The sequence below is a fragment of the Carcharhinus amblyrhynchos genome, chromosome 3 (genome assembly GCF_965287045.1).
Source record: "Carcharhinus amblyrhynchos chromosome 3, sCarAmb.v2.hapA, whole genome shotgun sequence".
Classification (NCBI taxonomy): Eukaryota; Metazoa; Chordata; class Chondrichthyes; order Carcharhiniformes; family Carcharhinidae; genus Carcharhinus; species Carcharhinus amblyrhynchos.
This window is the reverse complement of record NC_137326.1, coordinates 123211918-123239819: the sequence shown is the minus strand read 5'-3', so window position 1 is coordinate 123239819 and position 27902 is coordinate 123211918. Positions and strand designations below refer to the sequence as shown.

Here is a 27902-nt window from a genome sequence, read left to right as displayed (position 1 = left end):
GGTAAATATGCAGGGTTATGGGAATATGGCCTGGATGGAATTGTGGTTGATGCAGACTCGATGAGTTGAATGGCCTTCTTCTGCACTATAGTGATTCTATTTTTGACTTGATTTATTATTGTCACATGTATGAACATACAGTGAAAAGTATTGTTTCTTGAAGTATTGCTATACAGACAAAACATACCGTTCATCGAGAAGGAAACAAGACAGTGCAGAATGTGGTGTTACTGTCATAGCTAGGATGTAGCGAAAGATCAACTTAGTGCAAGGTAAGTCCATTCAAAAGTCTGACAGCAGCAGGGAAGATGCTCTCGAGTCGGCTGGAACATGACTTTAGACTTTTGTATTTTTTTCCCCAATGGAAGGAAGTGAAAAAGAGAATGTCCGGGGCGCACGGGATCCTTAATTATGCTGGCTGCTTTGCTGAAGCAGCGGGAAGTGGATGGGAGGCTGGTTTGCATGATGGATTGGAGTATATTCACAACCTTTTATAGTTCCTTGCAGATGTACACAGAGCAGGAGCTGTATCAGGCTGTGATACAACCAGAAAGAATGCTTTCTGTGGTACATCTGTAAAATACAGATTCTATGATTTGATACTAGACCTATATAGAAGACAGGGCAATCAGTGATACACAACAAATCACATAGTAGCTGAGAAATTAATTCACTTGTTGAGAAATCTCCTCACTCTAGATCTCTACCTACCAGGGTGCGGAGGCTGGGGGTGGTGCTGCTACTGAAGAAGAGAAAGAGACAGACTTGCAGGATTCTAACACCAACATAAGTAACAGAAAAAATAGAAAGCACATGGATGGGCTATCCTAGTCATATTGAAACAAATAGGATTATGTTATATTATATGGTAGTGGACCTAGGACTAGAGTACAACAGTTTGCTTAATGCAATAACTAAATTAAAATGTCACTTTGACAGTAAAATCTCACGTGCTTGAACTACTAATGCCCATCTACAAGGTTGTTATCTCTTTTATATGAATAAAAGATAAAGGGGTTGAATTAACCAAATGAAGTCCAAAGGATATTTCACAGCACCATTGTTACTTATATGTTTACTATAAAACCCCACCTTTTCCTGGAGCACGAGGGGGCGGGGAAAAACTGATTTGCAACAAGCGGGCGATGGGGCAGCGTGCCACCAGTAAATAAAGCAGAGGAAACAAGGGCTGCAAGTGTGATGGAACAGTCATGTCAATACCCCTACACTCACCAGCCCAAAATAAAATCCACCAGAGAGCTATTCTTTGCCAACCCAACAGACAGAATCATCGAATCCCTACAATGCAGAAAGGGGCCATTCAGCCGACCGAGTCTGCACCGATAACAATCCCAACCAGGCCCTATCCCCATAACTCCAAACATCCACCCTACTAATCCCCCTGATACTAAAGGGGCAATTTAGTGTGACCAATCTGCCCAACCTGCAAATTGTTGGGGTTGTGGAAGGAAACCCAAGCAGGTACGGTGAGAAAGCGCAAACTCCACATAATCGCCTAAGGCTGGAATTAAACCCAGGTTTCTGGTGCTGTGTGGCAAAAGTGCTAACCACCATGCCAGCCTGAAAAAAGATTTCATTTGAGCTAAAAACGTTTGTATGGTGTACTGGCCTTCATTAATCAAGGGATTGAGTTCAGGAGTCGGGAGGTAATGCTGCAACTTTATAGGACCCTTGTCAGACCCCACTTGGAGTACTGTGTGCAGTTCTGGTCGCCTCACTATAGGAAGGACGTGGAAGCTATTGAAAGGGTGCAGAGGAGATTTACAAGGATGTTGCCTGGATTGGGAGGCATGCCTTATGAAGATAGGTTGAGGGAGCTGGGACTTTTCTGCCTGGAGAGGCGAAGGTTGAGAGGCGACCTGATGAGGTTTAAAAGATGTTGAGAGGAATAGATAGGGTGGATTCTCAGAGGCTATTTCCCAGGGCTGAAACGGTCGCTACGAGAGGACACAGGTTTAAGGTGCTGGGAAGCAAGTACAGAGGAGATGTCAGGGGTAAGTTTTTCACTCAGAGGGTGGTGAGTGAATGGAATCGGCTGCCGTCAGTGGTGGTGGAGGCGAATTCGCTGGGGTCTTTTAAAAGACTTCTGGATGAGTATATGGGATCTAATGGGATTGGGGGTTATAGATAGGTCTATGGCTTAGTAGGTGTACAAGTGATCGGCGCAACTTGTGGGCCGAAGGGCCTGTTTGTGCTGTAGTATTCTATGTTCCTTATTAAATGTCCAGTGGTGTTAACCATTTCCAAACACTGATATTCCAATGTTATTCAATATCCTCTGCTTATAAACAGGTCAAGCAGTTACTTTGTGTTTTGGAGTTTGTCAAGTCCATGATGTTCCTAAAGTTGGTGGAGCATGGTTTCAGTCAGGGTTTTACATTATTAACTGAAGAAGAATCCGATCAACGAGTGAGCGCTCGGCTGACATGCAATAGCACTGCATTTATTTTGCTTTCTCTTTAAAGCAGCTTCCCCCTCCTCCTCCCCCAACAATGTTGACATTAAAAGGTTCTCAAACTCCTCACAAGAACTTTGAAAAACAAAATACTGAGTATATCATCTGTCGTAATATGTTATTCATCATTTCACAAACACCAATGCTTAAAAATAAAAACTTCCATTTGAAAAGCTTTTTTTTCCAGAATCACCAGATGTCTCAAGTGTTTTACAGCCAATGAAAGTGCTTTTGAAGTGTTGTCACTGTTGTTGGAAAAGCAGCAGCTATTTTGTGCACAGCAAGCTCCCACAAACAGCAATGTGATAATGCCGAGATTAACCAATTTTAGTGACATTGATAAAGTAATAGCCAGGATATTGGGAATAATTTCTCTGCTCTTTTTTGAAATAGTGGCATGGGGGTCTTTTATAGCCTTCCAAGCAGAAAAATGGTGCCCCGGTTTAACAGCTCAACCTAAAGACAGGACCCCCAATAGCACAAATGCTCCCCCAGTGCTTCACAAGAGCATCATGTTTGTGCTCAAGCCTACTGACATGGAGGATCAAAAACTTCTTGGAAAACTTGAATGAATCTCTTAATGTAAAACACTACTTGTGGAATTCTGGATACCAGATTCATTCATATTCCGGAATTTCTTTATTGCCCAACAGAAATTTCACCACGTTATTTCCTTCAGACTAAATCATCTGCAGTCTCTTACCCATCTGATTTATTTCGTCTTCCCTTCTACCCCTTGCTACTCAAAATGCCGTCCTGCGCTATAGTCTTCAGCATGGCTTTCTGAGTAAATTATTATGCACTCAGTTTAAGTTTTACTGAACAAATTAGCACACCTTTTTGGTGAAATTGTATACTTTAATTCAAACTTCAGCTTTGATGAGAGGAAAGTAAAAGGTAGAAACAGAACAACTGCTCAGTGCTGCATTATCTTCTTAAAACGCAAAACCTTGAAAGGATGATGACTGTAGAGAATGCTCTACTATTAGCATTTGGCACAGGCACTATGCTGACCTTGCCACTGCCAGTTAGTCACAAGATTAACAGAGTCTGTAACTCACTGCACAGCTTCCACATACAAACAAAACATTTTTTCCAAAGGCATAATGCTGCAGATGCTGAAAATTAAAAAATGTTGTAAATACTCAGTAATACAGACAGTATCTGGGAGGAGAGAAACACGTGTTTGCATTTCAGGTCAGAACTGAAAAAGATTAAAGATAGAGGAGGTTTTAAGCAAATACAGAAGCAGGGAAAGGGGAGGAAAGAACAAAAGGGTTGAGTGGATGGCAGAAGCAATGGTGCAAGGCATAGTTTAAAAAAAAAACCAAAGATGGGTTTAGAAAAGCTGTTAACAAAAACAGCAGAACCTGCTCTCTGGAAAATGGGAACATTTGAAGTTTATTTCTTAGTGTGACAAGTAGGCTTACATTAACACTATAATTAAGCTACCTGTGAAAAAAGAGACATGAAATCAGGTACAGAAGGCTGTAAAAATGCCAAGTCAAAAGATGATGTGCTATTCTTTGTGCTTTTATTGAGCTTCATTAAAATAGTGCAGGAAATGAAGGGCAGAAATGTGATAGTGGAAGTGGGAATGGGAGAGAAAGTTAAAATGACACTATCTGTAGACAGACACACCAAGAAGGAACACTAAACGATGGTGAAGCCTCCAGTGTTTATCAACTTCAGCCATTCATATTCCTTGAAATCTGTTGTAGCAATTCTTTGACTTTTGTCATCACCCGAATAACTTGCACACAGGAAAAAAAGCCATTGTATACTAGAAAACATCACCTTGGTGGCAAAGAATCACGTACATTCCAAGACATGATCACCAGTCTTAATAAGACCAAAACAATGATGACTAGATGGCAACAAAGGCTGCCATACTCGCCCACTACCAAATCAGGCAAGAAGAACACAAGATGTTGACCATTTCAGATACCTAGGAAGCAACATCTCCACAGTGGGTAACATAGATGAAGTCCACACAATCAGTGAAGAAGCATCACTCTTCCAGCAACTCCACTTGGAGTTGGGCAACTGACATTATGGCAACTCTACATGCCCATGAGAGTACCAACTGCACTCTATGCCAGAGATAATTGGAAGAGAACAGCAAAGTTGCTATGTAAGTTGGGCATCTTACCCCAGTGCTGCCAATGTAAGATCCGGGCATCACAGGAAGAGTACAATAGAGGATTGCCTACAGGACATCATAATGAAGAGACACCTAAGGCTGGCAGGACACATGTTTCACTTCCCAGAGTGGCAATAGAATGGAGGAAAAGCACGGAGCAAGCTAAAAAAGACAACTTGATGAAGTACATTTAAGGAAGCCTTTCACAGTGCATCACTACCTGGGCTGGAGCAAGAGATCACAATGAGTCAGGGCTGGTGACAGAGTTCTACTGCCTTAGTTCCTCTGGCCACATGGGAGAGAAAGTCTAAGTAATGCAATATGTTTACCCAAAAGACAAGCTGATAGTTTGCAAGTTTTGGATTTTATTATCCTCCAAACTAGATAAGGGTAGAGTAATTTGAGTTATAAAATTCTTGTTCTCCACAGTCAGTGATATCCATATTGGCTGACTTGAAGTGCAGTGTTCAGCAATGGAATCACTTTCATATATAGTCATATCATTCTCTTCTTCAATCTCACAACTGATATCAAACGGAAACAAATTTGTGATCAGTCCAGTTTTTTTTTCTACAGGGTAACCAAATTTTAAAATGTGAAATCTGAAGGCAATAATTCAAATTGGAGTCAGAGGCTGAATTTGGGATTTTGAGTTGGGAGCCCAATGTCAAGATGGAATAGGAATCACAACCCTGCACTGTGGCACAGAAAGACAGAGAAAGAGAGATGGCAACACTATCTTGAGGTGACCTTTCAGCAACTTGTGTTAGTTTTTTTTGTTTTTAATGGCTACAGCTGCAGGGACACCTCTGCAGAGGAAAACATGCAAGTGCAGCCAGGTAGGGACAGAGGGTCTCAAAGCCTGCCTCGAGTGCTTACCCCTAATTTACTGTTAGGCAGCACCTCAAGGCAGTGTGATCCCACAGGCCGACTAGAAAATTCCAGCTGAACTCTGATAATGGGCTAAAAATTAACTTTAATTAATTGGTTACATGATGCTGTTTGTGCAGGTAGCCCTTCCACTCTGGATACAGCCCATAGTGGAATGGTGTTGGCACACCAGCCACAAGGGCAAAATTACAGGCCCACCTACGTTTGTTGCCATCCCTATATGGGGGCAAATGTTTTGCCCATAACTTTTAAAAGATCTAGCCCCTAAAGGAAACAATGTTGTTTCGTTTGAAGATGACCAACCTGGATTTGTTCTGGAAAATATTGCAAGTTTGGAGGTGGTTCAGGCTGGCAATATCCGTCTGCTGAAGTACAAATATCCGCTTTTCTACATGTTATCATAGCTGGATTCGGTCAGGAAGCTGTGTTACTGATTACTCCATTATCCACTAACAGACCGTCTTTGCATGGCAAACAACTATGCAGATTAAAAAAGTATGCACACACAGGTGAGCAGACATATCAATTTCCCCGTGGTTATTCACTTTGGTATCTCTGAAGCTGTTTTGTACACACTATTTCATTTAACCTCGCTGCACATTCTGACCGCTGACATTGCAGCAGTGTACACACAGACTGAAATTAATTTCCAGCTGCTGTCTTTCACAGAATTTGGCTATTTTGTGTTCCAGACATGTAACATCTTTAATTCAGAAGGACTAGTTCCTGCATTACTACCTAACGCCGCTTTAATCACTGAAGGACAGATTAATGCTCTTTGACAGATCTCAATAGAATGGTATGGCTGGAAGTGAAAATAATTTGCTGAAAAGACACCTATGCCAACAAGCATTATTTTTCTCCAGTTATTTCCTCAAGTGTTTACTGTTTAGTCTTTAAATTGCCAAGAGAGCCCAGACATGGTAAACCTTTGCTGTTTGTGTCCAGTGAAGCATCATAATGTATAAAACAAATTAACCTACTGTTCATTACTGAGCAACACATTTAATATTTTCCATGAGCTACAATTCAAGAGCTGCATTAATTTTAAATTCTACTTTGACTTCATGACAGAACAGTTTATTCAATGCATACTCCAGCTACAATGTCAAACTACATTTTTGGTCGAATTGAGCTGAATATTACAGCGGCATACTGCAGACAGCGAAAGGCACAGGGCAGAATTTTCCAGGTTCTTGGAACTGGCTGTGGAACTGGGAAAATATCCTTTTTGAATGCCTTTGTGATGCTGCCCCACCTCGATGAGTTTCCTGGATTAGGCTGCCACAGGAATTAACAACCTATCCATACAATTTTGGCCCAATAAAGCATCATTATCCCACACCCAGGAAGCCTTCCTCACGTTAGATGTAAGCACCCCTCCCCCCCCACCCACTGAATGGGGAGCTCAAATTATTTGGAATGGCTTCCTGGTGACAGGTCAGAGGGGTGGTAGAATATCCTCCCAATGATGGAGTATCAAAGCTCCAACAGTCAAGATCATTCTTGTGGAGGGGTTTGTCCTCCACTTGCTGACACAACACCTTCGAGCCCTTTTTATTGGTCTTTTTTTAAAAAATGTACTGCAGCCACCCTCAGAGCTTCCCCACTTTTGAAATGCCCTCACGTTTATCCATCTGTCTCAGCAGCACCTACCCCTCCCAATGAGGCTGCTGGTGTTCGGTGCTGCAAGCGTTTCATTGAATGGTGAAGGCAAAGGCAGCCTGTTTATTCAGCTGTCTCCTGAAAGATTACCAACACCATGCAGATATCAGACATCTGAAAATTATCTCTATCTTTAATTATATTGCATGTCCATTTGGCTGTCCTATTCTTTCTAGCAGATATCAATGAATGATGCTGTGAACAACACAGAAATTCAGGACTTTCAAACATTTATCTTCATCGAGAAGTAGGATATACAAATTCACACCTGCTATGAACATTCCATCTCAAATTTACATTTTTAAGAATCAGTGTGTGTTTTGTAAGGGCCCTCCATCATTGGTCCAGGCTGGTTTTTGAATAAAAATGTCAGCTATGACTGATGCTTAGCTACACAAATCTTCACATTGAAAACTTAATACACTAACACACAAGCCCTGATTTTGCAATGGTAATGACAGCATTTGCTGTTGTTACAATACTGAAACCCAGTAAAAAGTCTCCCAACACCAGGTTGAAGTCCAAGAGGTGTATTTGGAATCACGAGCTTTCGGAGCATTGCTCCTTCATCAGGTGACTTCATCACTCATCTGATGAAGGAACTCCGAAAGCTCATTACTCCAAGTTGGACTTTAACCTGGGTGTTGGGAGACTTCTTATTGTGCCCACCCCAGTCCAACGTTGGCATCTCCACCTTAACACTAAAACTCACAGCAAGGCCACATATGCACAGAATCCACAAGTTGCAGTCAGTTGCTTCATACTTCTCCAAAAATTGTACCATTGAAATCTCCACAGAATGACTCCCCCAAGCAGTTAGTATATTGACCTAAACTTCCATGTGCATTTTCTTGAATGAGGTACAACTGTTTTAAGCAGCAGAGTAATGCCCAGATTGGCCCTGGAAAAGCTAATTTTGTAATTGTGGAAATGTCAAATGACTGCATCACAAAATTAAAATATGGAATTTTTAAAAGTTTCTGATCATTTAGCTTCTATTTTAAGCCAATGATTTATGGCACTGAACATTAAATTTAAAAAAATGAAGGATGATTGCTGCTTCCAAACCTTCCTGGTTTGCTGCCTGTGAGGGTTCTTCAGTTTTACTGCCTGCCTATTTTTGCTCAATAACATCAATGCTGCTGGACACCTGGATATCCCCTTGATGTTGCACCAGGCTTAATTAATTCAAAATATTAAAAAAATTATGGACAGGATTTAGTGGAGTTAATGCACTGGGTAATGGGGCAGAGGCGTGGTGGCTGCTGAAAGTCTCCTCTAGGCTTCCATCTGATTGCCCCTACCACCTTCCTTCACCAGTGTTCCCCAGTATGCAACGCCCGTCCAGCTCACTTGTGTCTCTCCAGGGATCCAGCCACGATCCCTGGTGAAGGTCCACTGTATTACAGGCTCTGTCCATTGTTCCCGGTGGCATTGCTGGTACTACAGCGCTGCTGACCTCTTAGGCAGGATTTCCACACACCTGAGGACCTGATCAAGTGGGAGGCCTGAGTCTGCTCAGAGTTGGACTGAAATAGCACAGGAAAGCTGACTCTGGATTCCCACTAGTTCTCCAACCATCCTGCAGGACCATAGTCAGTTCAACAAAATACTTTTATTTGATTTATTGTCACATGTATTAGTTACACGGTGGAAAGTATTATTTCTTGTGCGCTATGCAGACAAAGGCTACCATTCAGAGAGAAGGAAATGAGAGAGTGCTATACATAGTGTTACAGTCATAGCTAGGGTGTAGGGCAAGATCAACTTCATGCAAAAGTAGGTCCATTCAAAAGTCTAATGGCAGCAGGGAAGAAGCTGTTCTAGTGTCAGTTGGTGTGTGACCTCAGACTTTTGTATCTTTTTCCCAATGGAAGAAGATGGAAGAGAGAATATCCAGAGTGCGTGGGGTCCTTGATTATGCTGGCTTCTTTTCCCAAAGCAGCAGTAAGTGTAGACAGAATGGATGGATGGGAGATGGTTTGCATGATGGATTGGGCTACATTCACGATCTTTTGTCGTTTCTTCTGATTTTGGGCAGAGCAGGAGCCATACCCAGCTGTGATACAACCAAAAAGAATGCTTTCTATGATGAATCTGTAAAAGTTGGTGAGTGTCGAGTTCTGCCCAGGATATGGAGCTAAAGGTCACACAACAGGTGAAACCACTGTTTTTAATAGCTGAACAAATCACATGGTCACGCTCTGACACAGGCCAATTCTTCATTTTACACAGTTATTTATAAGATTAGGATTCTTGTGAATGTTTGTCAAAGTGACTGAAAGATTAAGTATACTCTGCACAGAAAGTAAGGCCAGCTGGGATCTCATTGCCATTGCTTCGATGGCCTTGAAGCAGAGGCTTGTTATGTAGCCAAGCTTCTACATTACACATATACGACCAAAAATTTATAGCCTTTTAAAGAGATAGCAATGTGCCATCCCCCCTTTGCCAGTAATAAGGAAACAAATGTCACTGCATTTACAAATAATAAGTAAAGTACAGGAATAATAAAACCAGGCTGACAGGCATCTAGCAAAATTAATAATCAATCTTCTTTAAAGTCTGGTTACCCTTTGGGAAATTGCTATGCAATTTATTCTGGGGCTGTAAGAAGACTGAGTGTTGAGCAGAATGTTAAACAACAGGCACACAGTTTCAATATTCCGAATAGATGGTTCTTCAAAGATTTAGGAAAAGAATTCCAAAAGTGTAGGATGAAAATGGCTGAAGATGCTGCTGTCATTTTATTTACTTTATTATATTATGGGATGATGAAGGGTCATCCAGACTCGTAACGTTGGCTCTATTCTCTCTCCACAGATGCTGTCAGAGCTGCTAAGTTTCTCCAGCATTTTCTGTTTTTGTTTCAGGTAAAAAAAAGTCTGATAACACCAGGTTTAAGTCCAACCAATTTATTTGATAGTAAAATAGTTCACTATCAAATAAATCAGTTGGAATTAAATCTGGTGTTGTCAGACTTTTTACTGTGTTTACCCCAGTCCAGCACCGGCATATCCACATCATGACTTTGTTTTAGGTTCCAGCATCTGCAACATTTGGCCTTTATTTTAAAGTTCTCATCCTTGTATTCAAACGGCAAGGCCTCAGCTAACCTGCAACCTTCTCCAGCCTAAAAACCCTCCACAATCTTTGCACTGGCCTAACTCTGGTCTCTTGTGTCTCCCCAAATTCCCTCACTTCACCATTGGCAGTTTGCCTTCAGCTGTTGAGGTCTGAAGCTCTGTTATTCCTTTCCTAAACCTTATTGTTGATTTTCCTCTCTCTCTTCAAGTCATACCTTAAAACCTACCTGCTGACCAAACATTGGGGTATTTTAACGTAACCACCATGTGATTCAATACTAAACTACGTAGACTTCTGCTTATGAAATCCATGGGATGTTTAATTGCATTAACAGACATTGTATAAATGCAAGCTGTCGTCATCTAGGATAACTTCAGTAGTAGTGTGTGCCTTCACACAAACCATTTCCACCATGCAGCAACTCACCAAGGCTCCTTTGACAGCACCTTCCAAGCCCACGATCCCTAACTAGATTGACAAGGGCAGTAGATGGATGGGGACACCACTAGTTGGATGTTCTCCTCCATCCTGACGTGGAACTTTAATCTTATTCCTTCACTGTCCCCAGGTTAAAATCCTGGAACTCTCTCCCTAGCCGCAGTGTATGGTGTACCTCCACCACACGGACTGCAGCAGTAAAGATTGCAGCTCACCACACCTGCAATGGCAGTTAGGGCGGACATTAATATTAGCCTGATGCCCACGTTCCCTGAAAGAATTAAAAAATATATACTACTTGACAGCACACTATTTATTCAGATTCTGTGACCATTCTGCACAAAGGATTTTCACAATAACTTCACTGCAGTGTTAATGTAAGCCTACTTGTGACACTAACAAATAAATAAACTTTAAACATTAGAAAGGTACAGCAACAAAAAGACAGTAAATCTCGTTAACAAATATATAAAGAAATTACCTTAAAAAGACTCAGTCTAATATCTCTCAAGTTATTACATTATCCAGATATGTATGAACATAAGAATCCAGAGCAAGAGGAGGTCACTTGGCTTTTCAAGCCTGCTTTGCCATTCAATATGACCATAGGTCAATCCAACTACAACTTCAGCTCCACGTTTCCACCTTTCCCTGATAAGAACATAAGAACATAAGAAATAGGAGCAGGAGTAGGCCATCTGGCCCTTCGAGCCTGCCCCGCCATTCAATAAGATCATGGCTGATCTGTCGTGGCTCAGTTCCACTTTCCCGCCCTCTCCCCATAACCCTTAATCCCCTCTCTTATCAAAAACCCATCAACCCGCTTCTTAAAAATATTTAGCGAGGCAGCCTCCACCACTTCAACGGGCAGAGAATTCCAGAGATTCACCACCCTTTGAGTGAAGAAGTTCCTCCTCAACTCCGTTCTGAACCGCCCCCCCTTTATCTTGAGGCTGTGCCCCCTAGTCCTACTGTCTTTTTTGAGCGGGAAGAGTCTCTCCACCTCTATCCTATCCATCCCATTCATCATCTTATACGTCTCAATGAGATCTCCCCTCATTCTTCTAAACTCTAACGAGTACAAGCCTAGTTTATTCAGCCTCTCCTCATAGCTCAACCCCCTCAACTCCGGTATCAGCCTAGTAAACCTCCTCTGCACTCCCTCCAAGGCCAAAATATCCTTGCGCAGGTGCGGCGCCCAAAACTGCACACAGTACTCCAGCTGCGGCCTCACCAATGCCCTATACAGCTGCAATAATAACCTTGCAATAATGTAAATTATATTCATCCTCAAAAAGCAAAACACTGATAAACATCTACCTGTTTCACATACTTCAGCACGGCACATGATTATTAACTTCAATAAAACTATCTCTCCCATAATTGTAATATGAAAGTCAATTCCCGTACCAGAAACAATTTACTATTTTATTGCAGTTGTAGCCATTCTTTAAACTTCTTGTCGAGTGCAGATTTAGCTGATATGCCATTACATTATAGGCTATGCTATGGATTAACACATACAAATGTCTAATGCATGAACTCGAAACTCCTCTGTCACAGCAGAGATTCCAGCCGCGTTCACCCAAGACCAGAAAATCCTGCCCAAGGTCAATGGATCTTTGCATGGTCCCATCCGCTACATTTGAAGTTTACTTATTAGCGTCACAAGTAGGCTTACATTAACACTGCAACAAAGTCACTGTGAAAATCTCCAAGGGATTCAGGTGTTCAGGTACACAGAGAGAATTTAGCGCAACCAATGCACCTAACCAGCATGAATTTCAAGCTGTGGGACGAAACTGGAGCACCCAGAGGAAACCCAAGCAGACATGGGGAGAGAACATGCAAACTCTTCATTGCCAGTAACCCAAGCCAGGAATCGAACCCAGGTGTCTGGCGCTGAGGGGCAGCAGTTCTAACCACTGCACCAGCATGTTCCCATGGTGGGCAAGATGAGAAAATTCCACCCACTAATTTTATACTGGCCAATATTTCCATGAGAATAGTAATCAGTTATTAACCATCATTCACTTTAAAGTGGCTAATGCCTTCCAATCTTTTATTGCCACAATCATTCTGGGTTTGGCTGAAGGCAGTGCTTATGGGTCAATGAAAAGAAAGTTACACAAAGATCAAGATCTTTCTTCTTCTCTCCATCTTTTGCCCCACCCCACATTCAAGGAAAACAACAAAAAAAAGGATTATGGTATACTAAAAAGGACATATAAACTAATTGACAAATCAGGTTACAATAGCTATCTGTATTTTACCAGCTCTGGCAAACTCTTAAGAGTGCATGAAAGCAAGTTATGCTTAAAAATTCATAACCATTAGACCATTAAAAGCGTGGGTCATGTCTGAACACCATCACCTGTTTGAGTAATGATCATTTCTGATAAACAGCTGCTACAAAGAAAGGTAATCCTCTTTTATGTAGCATTCCAGTTTCTCAGCATGGAGGACAGGCAGGTGCCAGACAAGACACCTGCAATACGAACCAAGGTGGAACACCTGGCATCTTCACCCTTCTCTGTGCTCAATGAGCCACAGAAGATCAACAATTATCATTTATAAATGACTGTCTGCCAGATCAGGGAAGTCAGCCAAGGGACTCTCAATGCACTAATGTAATTTCACAAAAATAAACTACATCAAACAACCTCATTAAGTATTGATGTTATTTTTAAAGCAAAAAAAAATTAATTCTAAACCAATTGGTCCTTCCCAAAAATTGAGGGGCTGCTTTTAATTTTGAGAACTTGCATCTTTAATCCCCCTGCTCTGCAATACCAATCCATCAGCTCTGATGACAGTCATTGACCCGAAACTTTAATGTTGTTTCTCCCTCTGCAGATGCCATCAGACCAGAATATTTCCGACGTTCTGTTTTTATTTCAGATTTTCAGGATCTGCAATTTCCGACTGCCTTTGTAAAATTAACTGGATCTATGTTTCTGAGGCAAAAATACTAACAGTCATCCTCACATAATGGCCAAAATCTTCCATCCATCCTCGTTCATGCTGACATTTTCCAGTGTGGATGGAGTTTTTGGCTGAAATGCCAAATTCTCTGTTCTCGCTCGGGATGGGTCCCGCCACAGGCAAGACTGAAGAATCCCATCCAGTGTGTGTGTGTAAAGTCTGATTACTTGATTTCTTTGTCTACTTTATTCCTGCACAGGGTTACTTGCAATCAGTCAAGATGACATTGAATTAGCAAGGTAGAATGTAATGTCCTCTTAATTCAAAATGGTTTCAAGTAGTTAAGCTCAAATTTTGTACAAGGCACGCACATTCACTTGATGGATAATAAATTTGAAGCAGGAACCTAAAATTATTTTTCTTCCCCAAAACCCAGTCTCTGAGGCCAACTGTAACACTCCCATTGATGCCCAGCTGATCAATGAGATTGGATAAAACATCAACCTTAGGACCTTCTAGTTGTTATAGCTTATAACCGCTGTTCTTAGCCAACTGAGCAATTGGGAGCACTTTTCCCAATTGTATGGATTCAGCTTCAGTCTTTCAAAAGTTTCACTGAAAGAAACTGCAACTGAGCCATGACTAGATATTGGATAAGAAGTCTGATAACAAAGAGGTAGTGTGATGGGTGGAGCAGAGGTAGAGTTGGATGTTGTCAGTTTGCACATAGACCTGTTGAATAGCTTTGCATCAATAATTTCCCTCCACTTCAAGGTCAGTAATCATCCCATTCCCTTAAGATACAAATCAGGAAATGACATCAACTTAGTGCCCACCAAAATAATAAACAAAGGAGTTGCAGAAAGTACTTGCTACACATTGTCATGGGATAGAGTCAACAGAAAGCAAGATTGGAACAGATCATTGATCAATGGTTCAAGGACAGGAAATGAAAAAAATTAAAAATAGTTTATAACATTTGTATCTTTGACAAGTAACATTTGTTACCCATCAGAACTTGTTCTTTCTGATCCAACTATTAGCAAAATAACTAATATTACACCCACATCAATAACACTTTCATAACAACGTGGCTCATTTTATGCTGCACACCTGAATATATTTCTAAAATAATGTTAAGTCAGATCAAACATGTCACAGAATCCTACAGTGCAGGAGGTCGCCATTTGGGGCCAATCACAATTGCACCCAGGCCCTATTCCCATAACCCTATGTATTTACCCCACTAACCTCCCTAACACTAAGGGGCAATTTAGCATGGCCAATCAACCTAAGCTACACAGCTTTGGACTGTGGGAGAATGTGCATACTCCACACAGACAGTGACCTGAGGCTGGAATTGAACCCGGTCTCTGGCGCTGTGAGGCAGCAGCGCTAACCACTGTGCCACGCATTTAATTTGTTCTAAATGATAATTTCATGGAGTTGTTTGATTTTTAAAAACCCACATTTTGTCTTGCATTCAGAAATCCAAGTCACAAAAAGAAAACGTATCTGCATAATGCTTTATGTGACTTCAGAACATCCCATAGGGCTATACAGTTAATGACGCATTTTTGCTGTAGTGTAGGAAAGGCAGTAGATCGTTTATGAATCGTAAGGTTACTCAAAAAGGGATAAAAGTGATCAGATGGCCTGTTTAAGTGACGTTGGCTGATAGGTAAGTATCACTGGGAGAACTCCCTGCTCCCCTTCAAAACAAAAAAAATCCATGGGATCTATACATTTCTACCTGTGAGGATTTCTGTTTAATGTCTCATCTAAAAGCTTGAACATAGACATTGTGCTCAAATCCCTGGAGTGGAACTTGAACCACAACCCCGTGACTCAGTGACAAGAGTGGTACCAATCAGCCGCAGCAGACATTCTGAAAAGTTAAAATTTGATGCAAAATGAAACCCGGGCTGTAAACAAAAGGAAAGAAAAAAGTATATCAAACAGTAGTGATTTAATCATACTAGTTCATTTTATTGTAAATAAAGTTGGTACAAACTTCAGCAGGGTTCAGGTTTTTTTTAAATTTGAGAACATAAACTATCAAGAGCATCACCACAAACACCAGTTACAATCTCCTGGATATTGTTAGTTTAGAATTAAAAAGATACACCTACCACCTGCTCCCATTCTGAGGGCAGTGTTGGTCCATGTACTTAATTTGCCACAGTCACATTATATTTGTTAGGGTTTTGTAGACATGTGACTACGCTATGAGGGTAGTCACTCAGAGGCAAGGTACAGAAGATGACAGTTGTCTGACTTGAAACATGGGGTGGGATTTTGGTGTCCTGCCTGCCACAGGAGGGACACGGATCATGCAAAGGTCCATTCATCTCGGGCAGGATTTTTCGACTTTGGGGCAAGCACGGCCGGAAAATCCCACCCATGGTATTTAGAAGTGGGAAAACAGATTTTTGAATACTGGAAATGAGGCAGAGATGACAGTGAGAACAAACAGATGCAAAAGGTTCAAGTCCATCCATCCCAAAATGTGAAGGCAGCTCCAGACGTTGTTCAGGGGAGTCGTGATATCTGTACGCCACATTGTTCTAGACTTATTTCCCACTGGCGTGTTTTCCCACCAGCGTCAGAGAATCCGGTATGGTGGTGGGGGGTGGTGGTGGTGGTTGGGCCTTCATCTACATCAGATTAACAGGTTCATGCTGGCCTCCAGTGGGTTTTCTGACCCACCAAGGGCAGCATTAGCATGAGCTGCCACTGTAAATTCTTGTTGGTGTGAAACCAATTTCTGGGCCTCCTGCCATATTCTCCCAACACCCGCCATCGAACCTATTGGTGGGGGCTTTGGAGGATTCTGCCCTATGAGATAACAATAGACTTAACTAACAAGACTGAACCAGTAGAGGTAGCCACACTTTTATCACTGCTACATACTTTTAATTAGTGTGTACCACTCTAAGGTGTAACGGACAAGCAAAACAGAGGTCTTGAACACTGTTAATCCACATTTTGAACACAGTGATGTTACATATGAACACTATGTATTCAACAATAATGACAAGAGTGAAAACAGGACCATTGATGGTACCGACCAGCAGTAACACAGCTGGCAGAATCATGCAAATTCAGACAACTGAAAGATGGTCTGATTAAGGATTTAGTCTGTGAGAAAAGGTCAACTGAATGATGTGGAACTGACACTAAAAGAAAGTGATAAGTAAGTGTGTGTAGATGAGTGTCCAATGCACAAGCTGTGAAATGGCAGCAAGAGCTTATGTACGTCAGGTCAGACCAGGAGCAGACAGTCAAAGCCGAAGGAGCTGAGCAATTGCGGACAAAGAGCAGGATGGAAATACTGCAGAGTACAGCATGCAGAGGAAGAGAAGCATTGCCCAGCATGGATGCAAGCAGTAGCTTTTTAATGCTGTTCAGGAGACACAGATAATTGCACATGCCATTTCCACAGCTCCAGTAGAGTATCAATGCAGACATAGGGTAGTCAGTGATTGTTCTGAGTGGAAGCCATAGTGGATAATCTATAAACATGGAGATACAGTTGAAGATATTGTGGACCATCATCAGAATTTAATAGAGCTTGGCAGATGAATCTGAACAAGAACAAATTGCAAGTGAAGATGTCCAAAGTCAAGTACATGGGGCAGAGAGCTATGGCAAAAAGATTGTTTGCCAGATCCTGACAAGATGAAGCTGTAGCAGTCATGCAGTGACCAACAGATGTGAAAGCAGTGCAACATTTAGTTATATTTGTGAACGATTGAGCTAATTCTTTGCCTAATTTGTCAGCTGAGTGTGAACCATTATGCAAGCTCACTGTCACTTGTTGTATTGAGGAATAGAACAAGGAAGGATGTCCACTAAAATCAAACAACATGTCACACCAGTGCTAATAGTGCAGAACTATGATGTCAATGAAGTCACCTTGGACTGCAACACCAGCAAAATGGGTCTGGAAGCAACTCTGATGCAACGAGGTCAACTAATTGCTTTTGTATGTAGGACATTAACGCAGGACAACACAGTGGCAAGCACTGCTGCCTCACAGCATAAGGGACCTGGGTTCAATTCCCAATTTGGATCACTATTCCCATGGAGTCTGCACATTCTCCTAATGCACAGGTTTCCTCCGGGTGCTCAGGTTTCCTCCCACAGTCTGAAAGATGTGCTGCTTAGGTGCATTGGCCATGCTAAATTCTCCCTCAGTATACCCAAACAAGTGCCGGAGTGCAGCGACTAAGGGATTTTCACACTGACTTCATTGCAATAATAATGTAAGCCTACTTGTGACGCTAATAAATTAACTTCAAACAAAATGAAACAGAACTCAGTTTGAGGAAGGGTACCAGGCTATAGTTTCTGCCAGTGAATATTTTCAGCAGTATCTGGGTCAAAGGAACATTGCTATCCAACCACAAATTACTACTACTCACTTCAAAAGTGACTATAAAAAAATTACTTCATTTACAAAGACGTCATCCTCACGTGCTCTACTATGGAAACAAATTTATGTTGCAGGCATGCTGTCAACAACAGTGCTTCCAATAAAGTGGGAAAACAAAGAACAAGCCTGCAATGACCATGCTGCCCTACTTAACTAAAGCCCCCTACCCTTCTGGGGAACATATCCCTGCATTCTCATCCTTTTAATTCCCCTTAAAAGTCACTATCATATCTGCTTCCACTACGTCCCCTGGCAGTGAGTTCCAGGCACCCATCACCCTGTCTAAAAATTCTGCTTCATACGTCTCCTTTAAACCTTGCCCCTCGCACCTTAAACCTATGTCTCCTAGTAATTGACTCTTCCACTCTGGGAAAAGCTTCTGACTATCCACTCTGTCAATGCCTCTCAATCTTGTAGATGTCAATCAGGTTGCCCCTTAACCTCCATTGTTCCAGTGAAAACAAACCACGTTTCTCCAACCTCTTCTCACAGCTAATGCCCTCCATACCAGGCAACATCCTGGTAAGTCGTTCTGTATCCTCTCCAAAGCTTCCACATCCTTCTAATAGTGTGATGACCAGAATTGAACACTATATTCCAAGTAACTAAAGTTCTATAAAGCTGCAACTGAATTGTTAAACTCAATGACCCAGCCGATGAAGGCAAGCATGCTGTCTGCCTCCTTGACTAACTTCTCCACCTGCAATGCCACTTTCAGTGACCTATGTACCTGTACACCCAGATCCCTCTGCCCATCAATACTCTTAAGGGTTCTGCCATTTACTGTAAATTTCCTGACTGTATTAGACTTTCCAAAATGCATTACCTCATATTTGTCCAGATTAAACCCCATCTGCCATCTCTCCGCCCAAGTCTCCAACTGATCTATGTCCTGCTGAAACCTACAACAGAATGCAATGTCTTCAGATTCAACATATAGGAGCAGTTAAGACATGATCTTAAAGTTATCAACCCTGCAGAGACATTGAAGCCTTGTTCAAGTCATGGGATCTACCTAACATGCAACTCTACAAGCACTGCAAGAGGTATTGATGAACGGATGGGAGATTTAACCCTGCAAAATGTGGTCACACGAATGTATTGGGCATACTGGGATGAATCTAAGATGGCATCCCGTACAAAGGGAATAGAGAGTCATCCTCTGTAAGGAGATGAGAGCAGGAGATGCTGAAGTGCATCCATGCAAGTCACCAAGGAATTGAATCGATTGAGACAGGCAAGAGATGCACTTTACTAGCCAAACATGAGTAATTAAATTAAAGACCACATTGGGCAGTGTGGTGTGAGATGAGTATCAAGCTAAACAAGAGAGCCATTGATAACATCCCAGACAGACAATGGGTGAAGTTGAGAGTAAACTTGTTTACTTCGGCAGGAACTGACTATCTTGCCACTGGAGAATACTATTCTCACTACAAAAGAATAGTAGAATGCCCCGAATGCACACTTCAGTCGCTGTGGCATTCCAGGCATTTGATGAGTGAGAATTGCCCTCAGTTCACAAGTGAAAAATTCAGCACATTCACAAAGGATTTGGAAATTCAGCACCATCACCAGTCAAGTGGAAAGGCTGACGCATCAAGAAATTGATCAAATCTAGCATAGAAGGTAGGTACAAGGCAATCCTTGAGTGGAGAAACACACCACTGAAGGCATGGAAAGTAATCTTGTCCAAAGACTCATGTCATGCCACATGGAAACTAATTACTGAAACCAGAAGTAGCAACAGGTGCAAGTGAGAACAATCAAGGTAAAGCGACAAAGCCAAATTTCAGCTTGAAAAGACTGCCAAACTATTACCAGAGCTTAACATCAGAGAGCCAATCAGTGCTCAACAGGTGTCAGCCCATTTGGAAACTTGGCACACGTATAGAGAAATTGCAACCTCGATCATATGCAGTAGAACTGAACAATCAAATATACTAGTACAACTTCAGGTATAACTAACTACACAAATAGTGAAGCTATTCCTTTGCAGAAATCAGGTGGTCAGGGAGGAGGGATCTCACCAACTGTACTCAGTGCAGAACTACCAAAGTCCCCAACAGCTGCAATGGAACAATAGTCAATAAGGAAAATGGGAACACTCTCTGAACAAGGAACATTGCCCACAAACAGCAAATGTCAACATGCGCTCATTCCACTAAGAGACCTGAATGGTGTGAAGACAGTGCATGTGAAGAGACCAACCAGTAACTCACTCACAGGATGCACATGCAAATATGTGTTTTTTTGCTTATCTTTTGTTGAATATGCAAAGGGTGATGCTTGGGTTTGAAATGTAACCATGACTACAGAAAAACAGATTTGGTGATGCCATGAAGCTGCCTCTGGAGGCAAATACCTTAAGGCACTCCAATAAAGACCCTCACTGAGACAAGACATGGAAGACGACTCTGTCCTTCTACTTTATTAGTTAAACACATGGAATGGGTAGTTACCCAAATTCCACCACACATTCGGATGATTGACAATCGTTGCAACACAGTAGGGCCACACAGAAATGCTTTTTAAGCTAAACTGGAGTTCCAGCTGCCAACCTAAGAAAGCAACTGGGCATTCATTATGCATGTCACATGCATCTATTTGTTGCTCATGTCACACAAGGTAATGTATTGTTGGCCGCTTATCATCAGAACACGCCTTTGGTTAATATTCCATACAACAGTCAAGGCTGGTTTGAATTTAGCATCTTTCACATGCTGAAATCCTACCATTTCAAAGACACCAGTTGAATTAATATTGTAGAACTGCCACATTAGTCAGCCCCGACACCAGCAACTGCTTTATAATAGAAATCTAGTGGCACAAGTCTGCCTAGCTGCATGGAAATGCACTTTGAGGAGGTGGCTCCCTCATAGTTGACCAGAAAACATGAATGGCTGTAATTAAACTCATACAGTTGTCATTTTCTTCAAGTCACATGCAGTAAGTAGGTCTTTTATAACACTGTACAGCTTATTGTTGCATTCCTGGTCTGTACGCATTTTGTAATTTGTAAGTTACAAATGTACCATTGAAACACATGCACAATTATTTTAAATTCACTACTGTACATTTTTTTAACGAACTATTTGCAAAAGATTGCATGTTGCAATAAAGTTAAAGACGCTGTGAAATCTACTTGTAGCCGAAAATGGTGCAAATTTCAATAAGCCTCAAGAAATAAGAGCAGGAGAAGACCAGACTGTATGCTGTTTTCCCATTCAATTAAATTATGGGCATACGTAGCTCACTTGATTTTAACCACTGTTGCTCAATGTCTCCTTACTGAACACAAATAAAACATGAAACCGGCATTGTCACTCAACTTGCATACTCTTAGTAAATAGAATGGCTAGGAAAAATCTGCTCCAAAATACTGGTTTGAAGGAGAGCCTGTTTCGTTAGCCAGCACAGCAACATGTTCACACTAGAGTAAAAAGCATTTAAAAACAAAAAACCTTAAACTGGCACATGCAACGACAAGACCATTTCTGGGTTTAGCAATGTGAATTACAAGACGCTGCACCAAATGACAGTGCTCCTTGAACTTGCTCTGCAAAACGTTCACATGTTATCACAAAGAAATCTTTATGCGATGATTCTGAGCTGGATCAATGCTAAAGTTAAAGTTCCTGAAAGTTATGCTTTGTTGCTTAGTTTCTTTTTCAAATTTCTGTTTGAAATAAGCATCATAAAATCTTGTGGCAGATTTAAATTGGTGTACACCTCACACACTAATTGCTCACATCACAAGATTGTTAATCAGGTAGATGGTTGGACAGATATTGGAACGTGTTCAAAGGTTGTAAGGCTGACAAACAAGGCTGAACTCATCTCTATGTGGTCAGAAAAATAGGTGGATAGACAGTTCTCAACAATGAGTCAATTACTCAGTAATTCAAGTGCATGTTATTTAAGTGCCATTATACCAGAGACTGAATACAGACCATGTCTTTCATAACATTACAATTATCATCAAATTCTTCTTACTGTCTTTTCTAGAATAAAAATGCACAAGTTTCAAATAGTGTCTTTCTGTATACTCCATATAGTATATAACATGGATTATACTGAAAGATATTAAAATGTAAAATTAATTAAACTATGCACATATAATCCAGGAACACACTGGTGCGGAACGGAGCATGGAGAGAGGAAGGAGGAGGACCTCCTCGTAAACTCATATGCTCCCAGGTTTGGCCAGGTTGGCCATTAATACATTTAAGCAGCAGATGGTCAAGGGGATTGTCTGATTCGACTGCCTGTCCCTCTGCTACAGGTACATTCACGGTAGTGTGGCCTTGACAGGGAGCACATGGTGTCCACTGGTGTGCTTCAAACCTTCCGGTGGGCACTGTGGGGGCTGGAATGCATCCGGGAATTATATTTTGGTCATGTTAGTTATACTTTCTTTAAGGTACATCACCCCCTCTTAAATGTGGAATTTCTTGATCATTTGTTCAATTTAAAAAATATAATCAGAAACATGAACCATATGAAACCAATTGGAACATTAAGAACTTAACATAAAAATCATGATTTATAAATCAGTGAGCATGCTATGAAAGGCAACATTTAGTTTGCAAAAACATAATAACTGTACACAGTTTTGATCTCCTTTCTTGAAAAAGGACGTACTGGCACTGGAGGGGGTTCAGGGGAGATTCACTAGGTTGATTCCGGAGTTGAGAGGTTGGCTTATGAGGAGACACAGTAGACTGGGGCTATACTCATTGGAATTCACAAGAATGAAGGGGGAGACCTTAGAGAAACAAAATTATGAAAGGAATAGAGAAGATAGAAGCAGGGAGGTTGTTTCCACTTGCAGGCGAAACCAGAACTAGGGGGCATAGCCTCAGACTAAGGGCGGGGGGGGGCTAGCAGATTTAAGAGGAACTTCTTCACCCAAAGGGTTGAGAATCTGTGGAATTCCCTGTCAGTGAAGCAGTTGAGGCTACTTTGTTGAATGTTAAGGTAAAGATAGATAGATTTTTGAACAGGAAAGCAATTAAGGATTATGGTAAGCGGGTGGGTAAGTGAAGTTGAGTCCACGAAAAGATCAACCATGATCTTACTGAATAGCAGAGGTGCCAGATGGCCTACTCCTAGTTCTTAAACACCTTTACATCAAAGCATTGGACTACATACGGAAAAATAAGTTCTCCGAATAATGGGAGGTCTGGTAATGCTATTAACTAGCTGTGGGACCAATTGTGGGAATAATGATCCTTCCATAATGAGGAGGAGGATAGGAAGCACATCCCCACCCATTGCACACGCAAAAATGCCTCCTGTCATTTTTCTGACAGTGACTTGCATGGTATGCTAGCATCCTGACCTAGAGAGCTGTGGCACAGCATTTTAATATTTAAATTGGGACTTGTGCAATTGAGAACCCAACTTAAACTTAAAGGTTGCCAGTTGAGTTGCTCAGACTAAAGAAACCCACCAGCAAAATGCATACAGAAATAGCTTGCAACCTAACATCATTCAAAATGCCTGCCCCACACTCACCAATCCTCACCACCCCTAATCTTTCCTTCCCTCTCTCATGGATGCCTGGCTCTGGCCAATACCACTCTGCTGCAGCCCCACTCATCCCCTGCAAACCCTGATCAGCACTGAGCCCCTACCACTGGTTTTCCCGCTCAGCTGGCCAGCTGCCATGAAGGAAATGAAATTAAGAAATTATCATGAAGCCCTGATGTTAAATCCAGTATAACCTCCAAAACGACAATATCTGACTGGTCCAATCTTAGCACCAAACCATCACAGAATTGTCCCGAGATGATTTGAGTCAAGTTGACAAATCTAATTTATACATACAAACTAACCCCCTCAGGATACCAAACAAATATAAATGGCTGAATCCCAAAATACAGCATACAGTTAGTTACAGAAGCACTGCATATTTCCACTTAAATGAATCAAAAATTAATTTCTTTGGAATTTCTGGCAAGAATAGAAAATTATATTTTAAAATGATTTTCCAAACTTTCATTTTAGGACAGAAGTGGCTCTGAAATATTTGACAAATATTCAACCTTAAAATAAATTGAAAAATAAACCACCTTTCGACTCCAAACAACGGAATAATTATCTCAGTGGGATGTTTTGAATAGGCTCATTCTCTGAAAGAGCCAGGAGAAAAGTGGTCCCAAAGCTTTTCATTTTAAGTGATGTGGAAGATCATGTTGAATTTATTCAAATGACCTTTTGATTCAACAGTTCCGGATTTTAAGTATCATTTCCCTTTCAACAGTTGTGCATTACACGATTCTTTGCAACGTTAAATCCCTGCACTTTCAGACTGCATTTTTGAAAAATACATTCATGGGATGTGGGCATCGCTGGGTAGGCCAGCATTTATTGCCCATCCCTAATTGTCCTTTCTTAGCCTTCTTCATCCTCATTTATATTCCCTTTGAACAAGAACAGCATCTCCCCTCCCCATAGTATAAATCTCTGCTGATTTTCTTTGCTCTTAGCTCTGCAAAGGGTCATTTAGACTTGAAACGCTGGCTCTATTTTCTCTCCACAGATGCTGTCAGACCTGCTAAGATTTTACAGCATTTGCTGTTTTTGTTCCTCATTGTCCTTAGATTGAGTGGCTGGCTGGGCTATTTCAGAGGGCATTTTAGAGTCAACCACATTCTATCACCATGCAGCAGACAGGACATTTTTCTATGTTCGAGGGGATTCCGATATATGCAAATGATAGTTGTTTCCCCATCTAGCTTTATATGGCTTGGAAATATCAGTGTACTGGAAGATCAATCTAGCAGTGCTCAGATTATGTTTCGTACAGCAACTAACTCTGCAGAGTAACTAACTCAATTTATTTGCACTTTGTATTTTAAATTACTACAGCAGGTCTCCTGCTCCAGCTAATGCTTCGACACAGTTTTCACTGAGTTAAGCCTCAACTCCATGATCTTACTCTCCAGCAGCTGTTTGTTTGTTAACAGATGTTGGTGTACAAATATCAGACAAGATCCTGTATTACCTGGAACTTGCAGTTGCTATTCATTAACGGTGATTGAGTGTGAATTCTGCACTATGCACCACATGCTTTTGTTATGTTTTTGTCACAAATGATACTTTTCACTCATTTCCCCATTATAAGAGGACAGTGCTTTTTTGCTTTGACATATTCTAAGTGTAAGTTAGACACAAGATGTGGTCAAATCAAGACAGTACGTGCTGAAATTATATATACATTAGACAGTCACTTCAAAATAAAACTCACATTCCCAGTGGCATACCCTGCAACATCCCTTGTCATTATTTTGCAGTGTAATGTCACCAATACTAGGCAGGCCTCACCTTCCACCCAATATAAACATGAGCAATTCATCCGCATCCCTGTAGCCCCTATCATAACTTGCATCAGGTTCCATTCGCCATCAACCCAGTGCTCGCTTACCTGCATTGGTTCATCCCCATTTTCAAATCCCTACACCCTTCAAGATTTCTCTGTACTCCCCCAATTCTGTTGTATTGCACATCTTCCACCATCACTGGCCATGCCACACCTTCAACTGCCCAGGTTCTAAGCTTGGGAATTCCATCCCTAAATCTCTTTTTGGCCAAGATTTTGGTCATATCCCTAATATTCATAACCCAGTTTCAAATTCTGCTTCATTATTATTGTTAAGCACTTTGAGATATTTTACTCCATTAAAAATACTATTTAAAGGCAACTTGATCATACCAATAAATGACTAGTCCAAACATCTGAACATTTAGTCTTGAGGTTAAAGTGGCAACAAAATCTTTCAAGTATTATTCTTTATAATACAGTGGGCTGAATGGCCTCATTTTGTGCTGTAAACATGTAGGTTAGAGGATCACACAATTATCATGTTGTATATAATCTTTGTATTAACAGTTTGATAACATTTAAATTCCAGAATGGACCTCATTCTGCATAAAACAGCCAGTTTGCCAATGCCTTGAAGTGAATTCTGTCAGGAATATGAATCATGCAATACATATATATCATACATTTAATAAAACTGAGATTGCTGGTGGGGAAACAAAGAAAATGACTTTACAGAAATCTGAATTGGTTTAAATAACTCCAAAATAGTGCTGATCTAATGACAAGTTGATAAATGACTTAATAGGGCACAAAGTAGTTAACAAATATTGAGAACTCCAAGACACTACAGAATCTGATGTATGAGATGTGAAATATATCAATTTTCACTATTTCATAACATACACCGAGAATATGCACAAACATATAAAACAAGACTATAAAAAAGATCAAGCTAAACCAAATATTAAAGCAGTACTTGATAGGAAATAGTGCTGCTTTCCAGCAAACAAAAATGTTTGAGTACTTTTCTTCAATTTATCACACTGTGCACTCACACCAGTCAAAAATCTGGGGACGGAGGCCAGTTTAAGTTGTCCTTAAAACAACTGTTTCAAGTGTGCAAAGAGCACTCTTTTTCCCCTGTCAGAATCAATATGTTTCCCTTTGGGGAAAGGCCCTGGCTCATGCTCATCACATGAATATGGCAAGTGAGGGTAATTGTTTGCAATGAAGCAGTATGTTTTTCTATAAATTTATGAAATAACTAATCCTCACATTTAAAAAAAAATTAGCAAAGCAGTAAAAATCATAAATTTGTTAGACCTGAGCAATTCTTCGTATAAAAAACTACGATCGTAAAAACTAAGATTCCTAACTAGAAAAAGATTGGTAATAACATTACCAACTACAACCCAATAAAAATAATGAATGTGTTCCATCTCTGGAACCCTTTTGTAAAAAAAAATTACAATTAATAGAAACTACGGCTTGTAACCACAAAAGGATTGTTACCGACTACAATCCTAAAAAGGCAAACTGAAGGAAAAGGTTAGTAACTTATCTCCAGAGTTAGATCGTGACTACAATAAAAAAGTAGTGAGACGTACAAAGTTGATCTGAACAGTTATTGCAGGAAACGATTCAGTCCAAAGGGGTTATAGCTGACCGACAACTACCGTCTCCAAAGTGCGGAGCAGTGGTGCCCTGTCTAAATATACAAACTCCACCCTCCGCCCCCCGCTCCCCCACTCAATTAAATAACTTTGTACCTGAGTTGAGCACTGAAGACAGGTTGTCCTCCCTCCCTCCGCTGGCTGGGTGAATGCACTCCGCTGCTTGCAGCAGGTGGAAAGCAGGAGGCAGCGAACGCGAGCCCCGGGACCAGCGCTATTGTGATGTCACGGCCCTGGCAGCCCCGCCCCCTTATCCAGGTGCTTCCTCCGCCGCCCGCGTCAATCAAACCAAGGGAGCCAATGGGAATGGGCGGAGCAGGGGCGGGGGCGCTCAGGTAAGGGCTGGCGTGAGGCCCCGCAGCAATGGTTGCTACGACCGACCCAGTGTGAGACCCTGGAGAGCAATTGGAGTGTGCAACATACACCCAGCCTTCTAATCACATTTTCTTTCGATCTTCTAAGTTTCTGTGTCCCTTTTAAGGAACTGCGTTTTTACATTTCAACCTCCCCCCAACTCCATACACACACAGAGCTTTTGATTTACTTTATTTGGTCAATCAAAAGAAACAGGGCAGGATTTTACAGCCTCCCAAAACCGTAAAATTGTGCCCAAGATCAACAGACCTTCCCATGCACCACCCCTCACCTGCTCTGATTCCCGTGACGGGTGGGCCAGTAAAATTCCAGCCTTGGAAACTAAAAGCAGGAGTAGGCCATTCAGCCCTTTGAGCCTGCTCCGCCATTCATTATGATTATGGCTGTTCATCAAATTCAATATCCTGATCACCACCCTTCCCCTATATCCTTTGATCCCTTTAGCCCTAAGGGTTATAGAA

At 41.3% G+C, this 27902-nt stretch overlaps 1 protein-coding gene across 2 annotated transcripts in view; it reads right to left on the bottom strand.

Annotated features, from left to right (window-relative positions):
- Window positions 1–27274, bottom strand: part of LOC145341098 (plastin-1-like) — a 123972-nt gene extending 96698 nt beyond the window's left edge. Inside the window, exon 1 of one of the 2 annotated variants that reach the window (XM_080185945.1) lies at window positions 27163–27274. The gene's annotated coding sequence lies outside the window, so the exon portion shown is untranslated. Of the gene's footprint in view, window positions 1–27000; window positions 27096–27162 lie in introns of those variants that run through there. The other variant, XM_080185946.1, reaches the window with a different exon arrangement.
- Window positions 27275–27902: the final 628 nt, after the last annotated feature.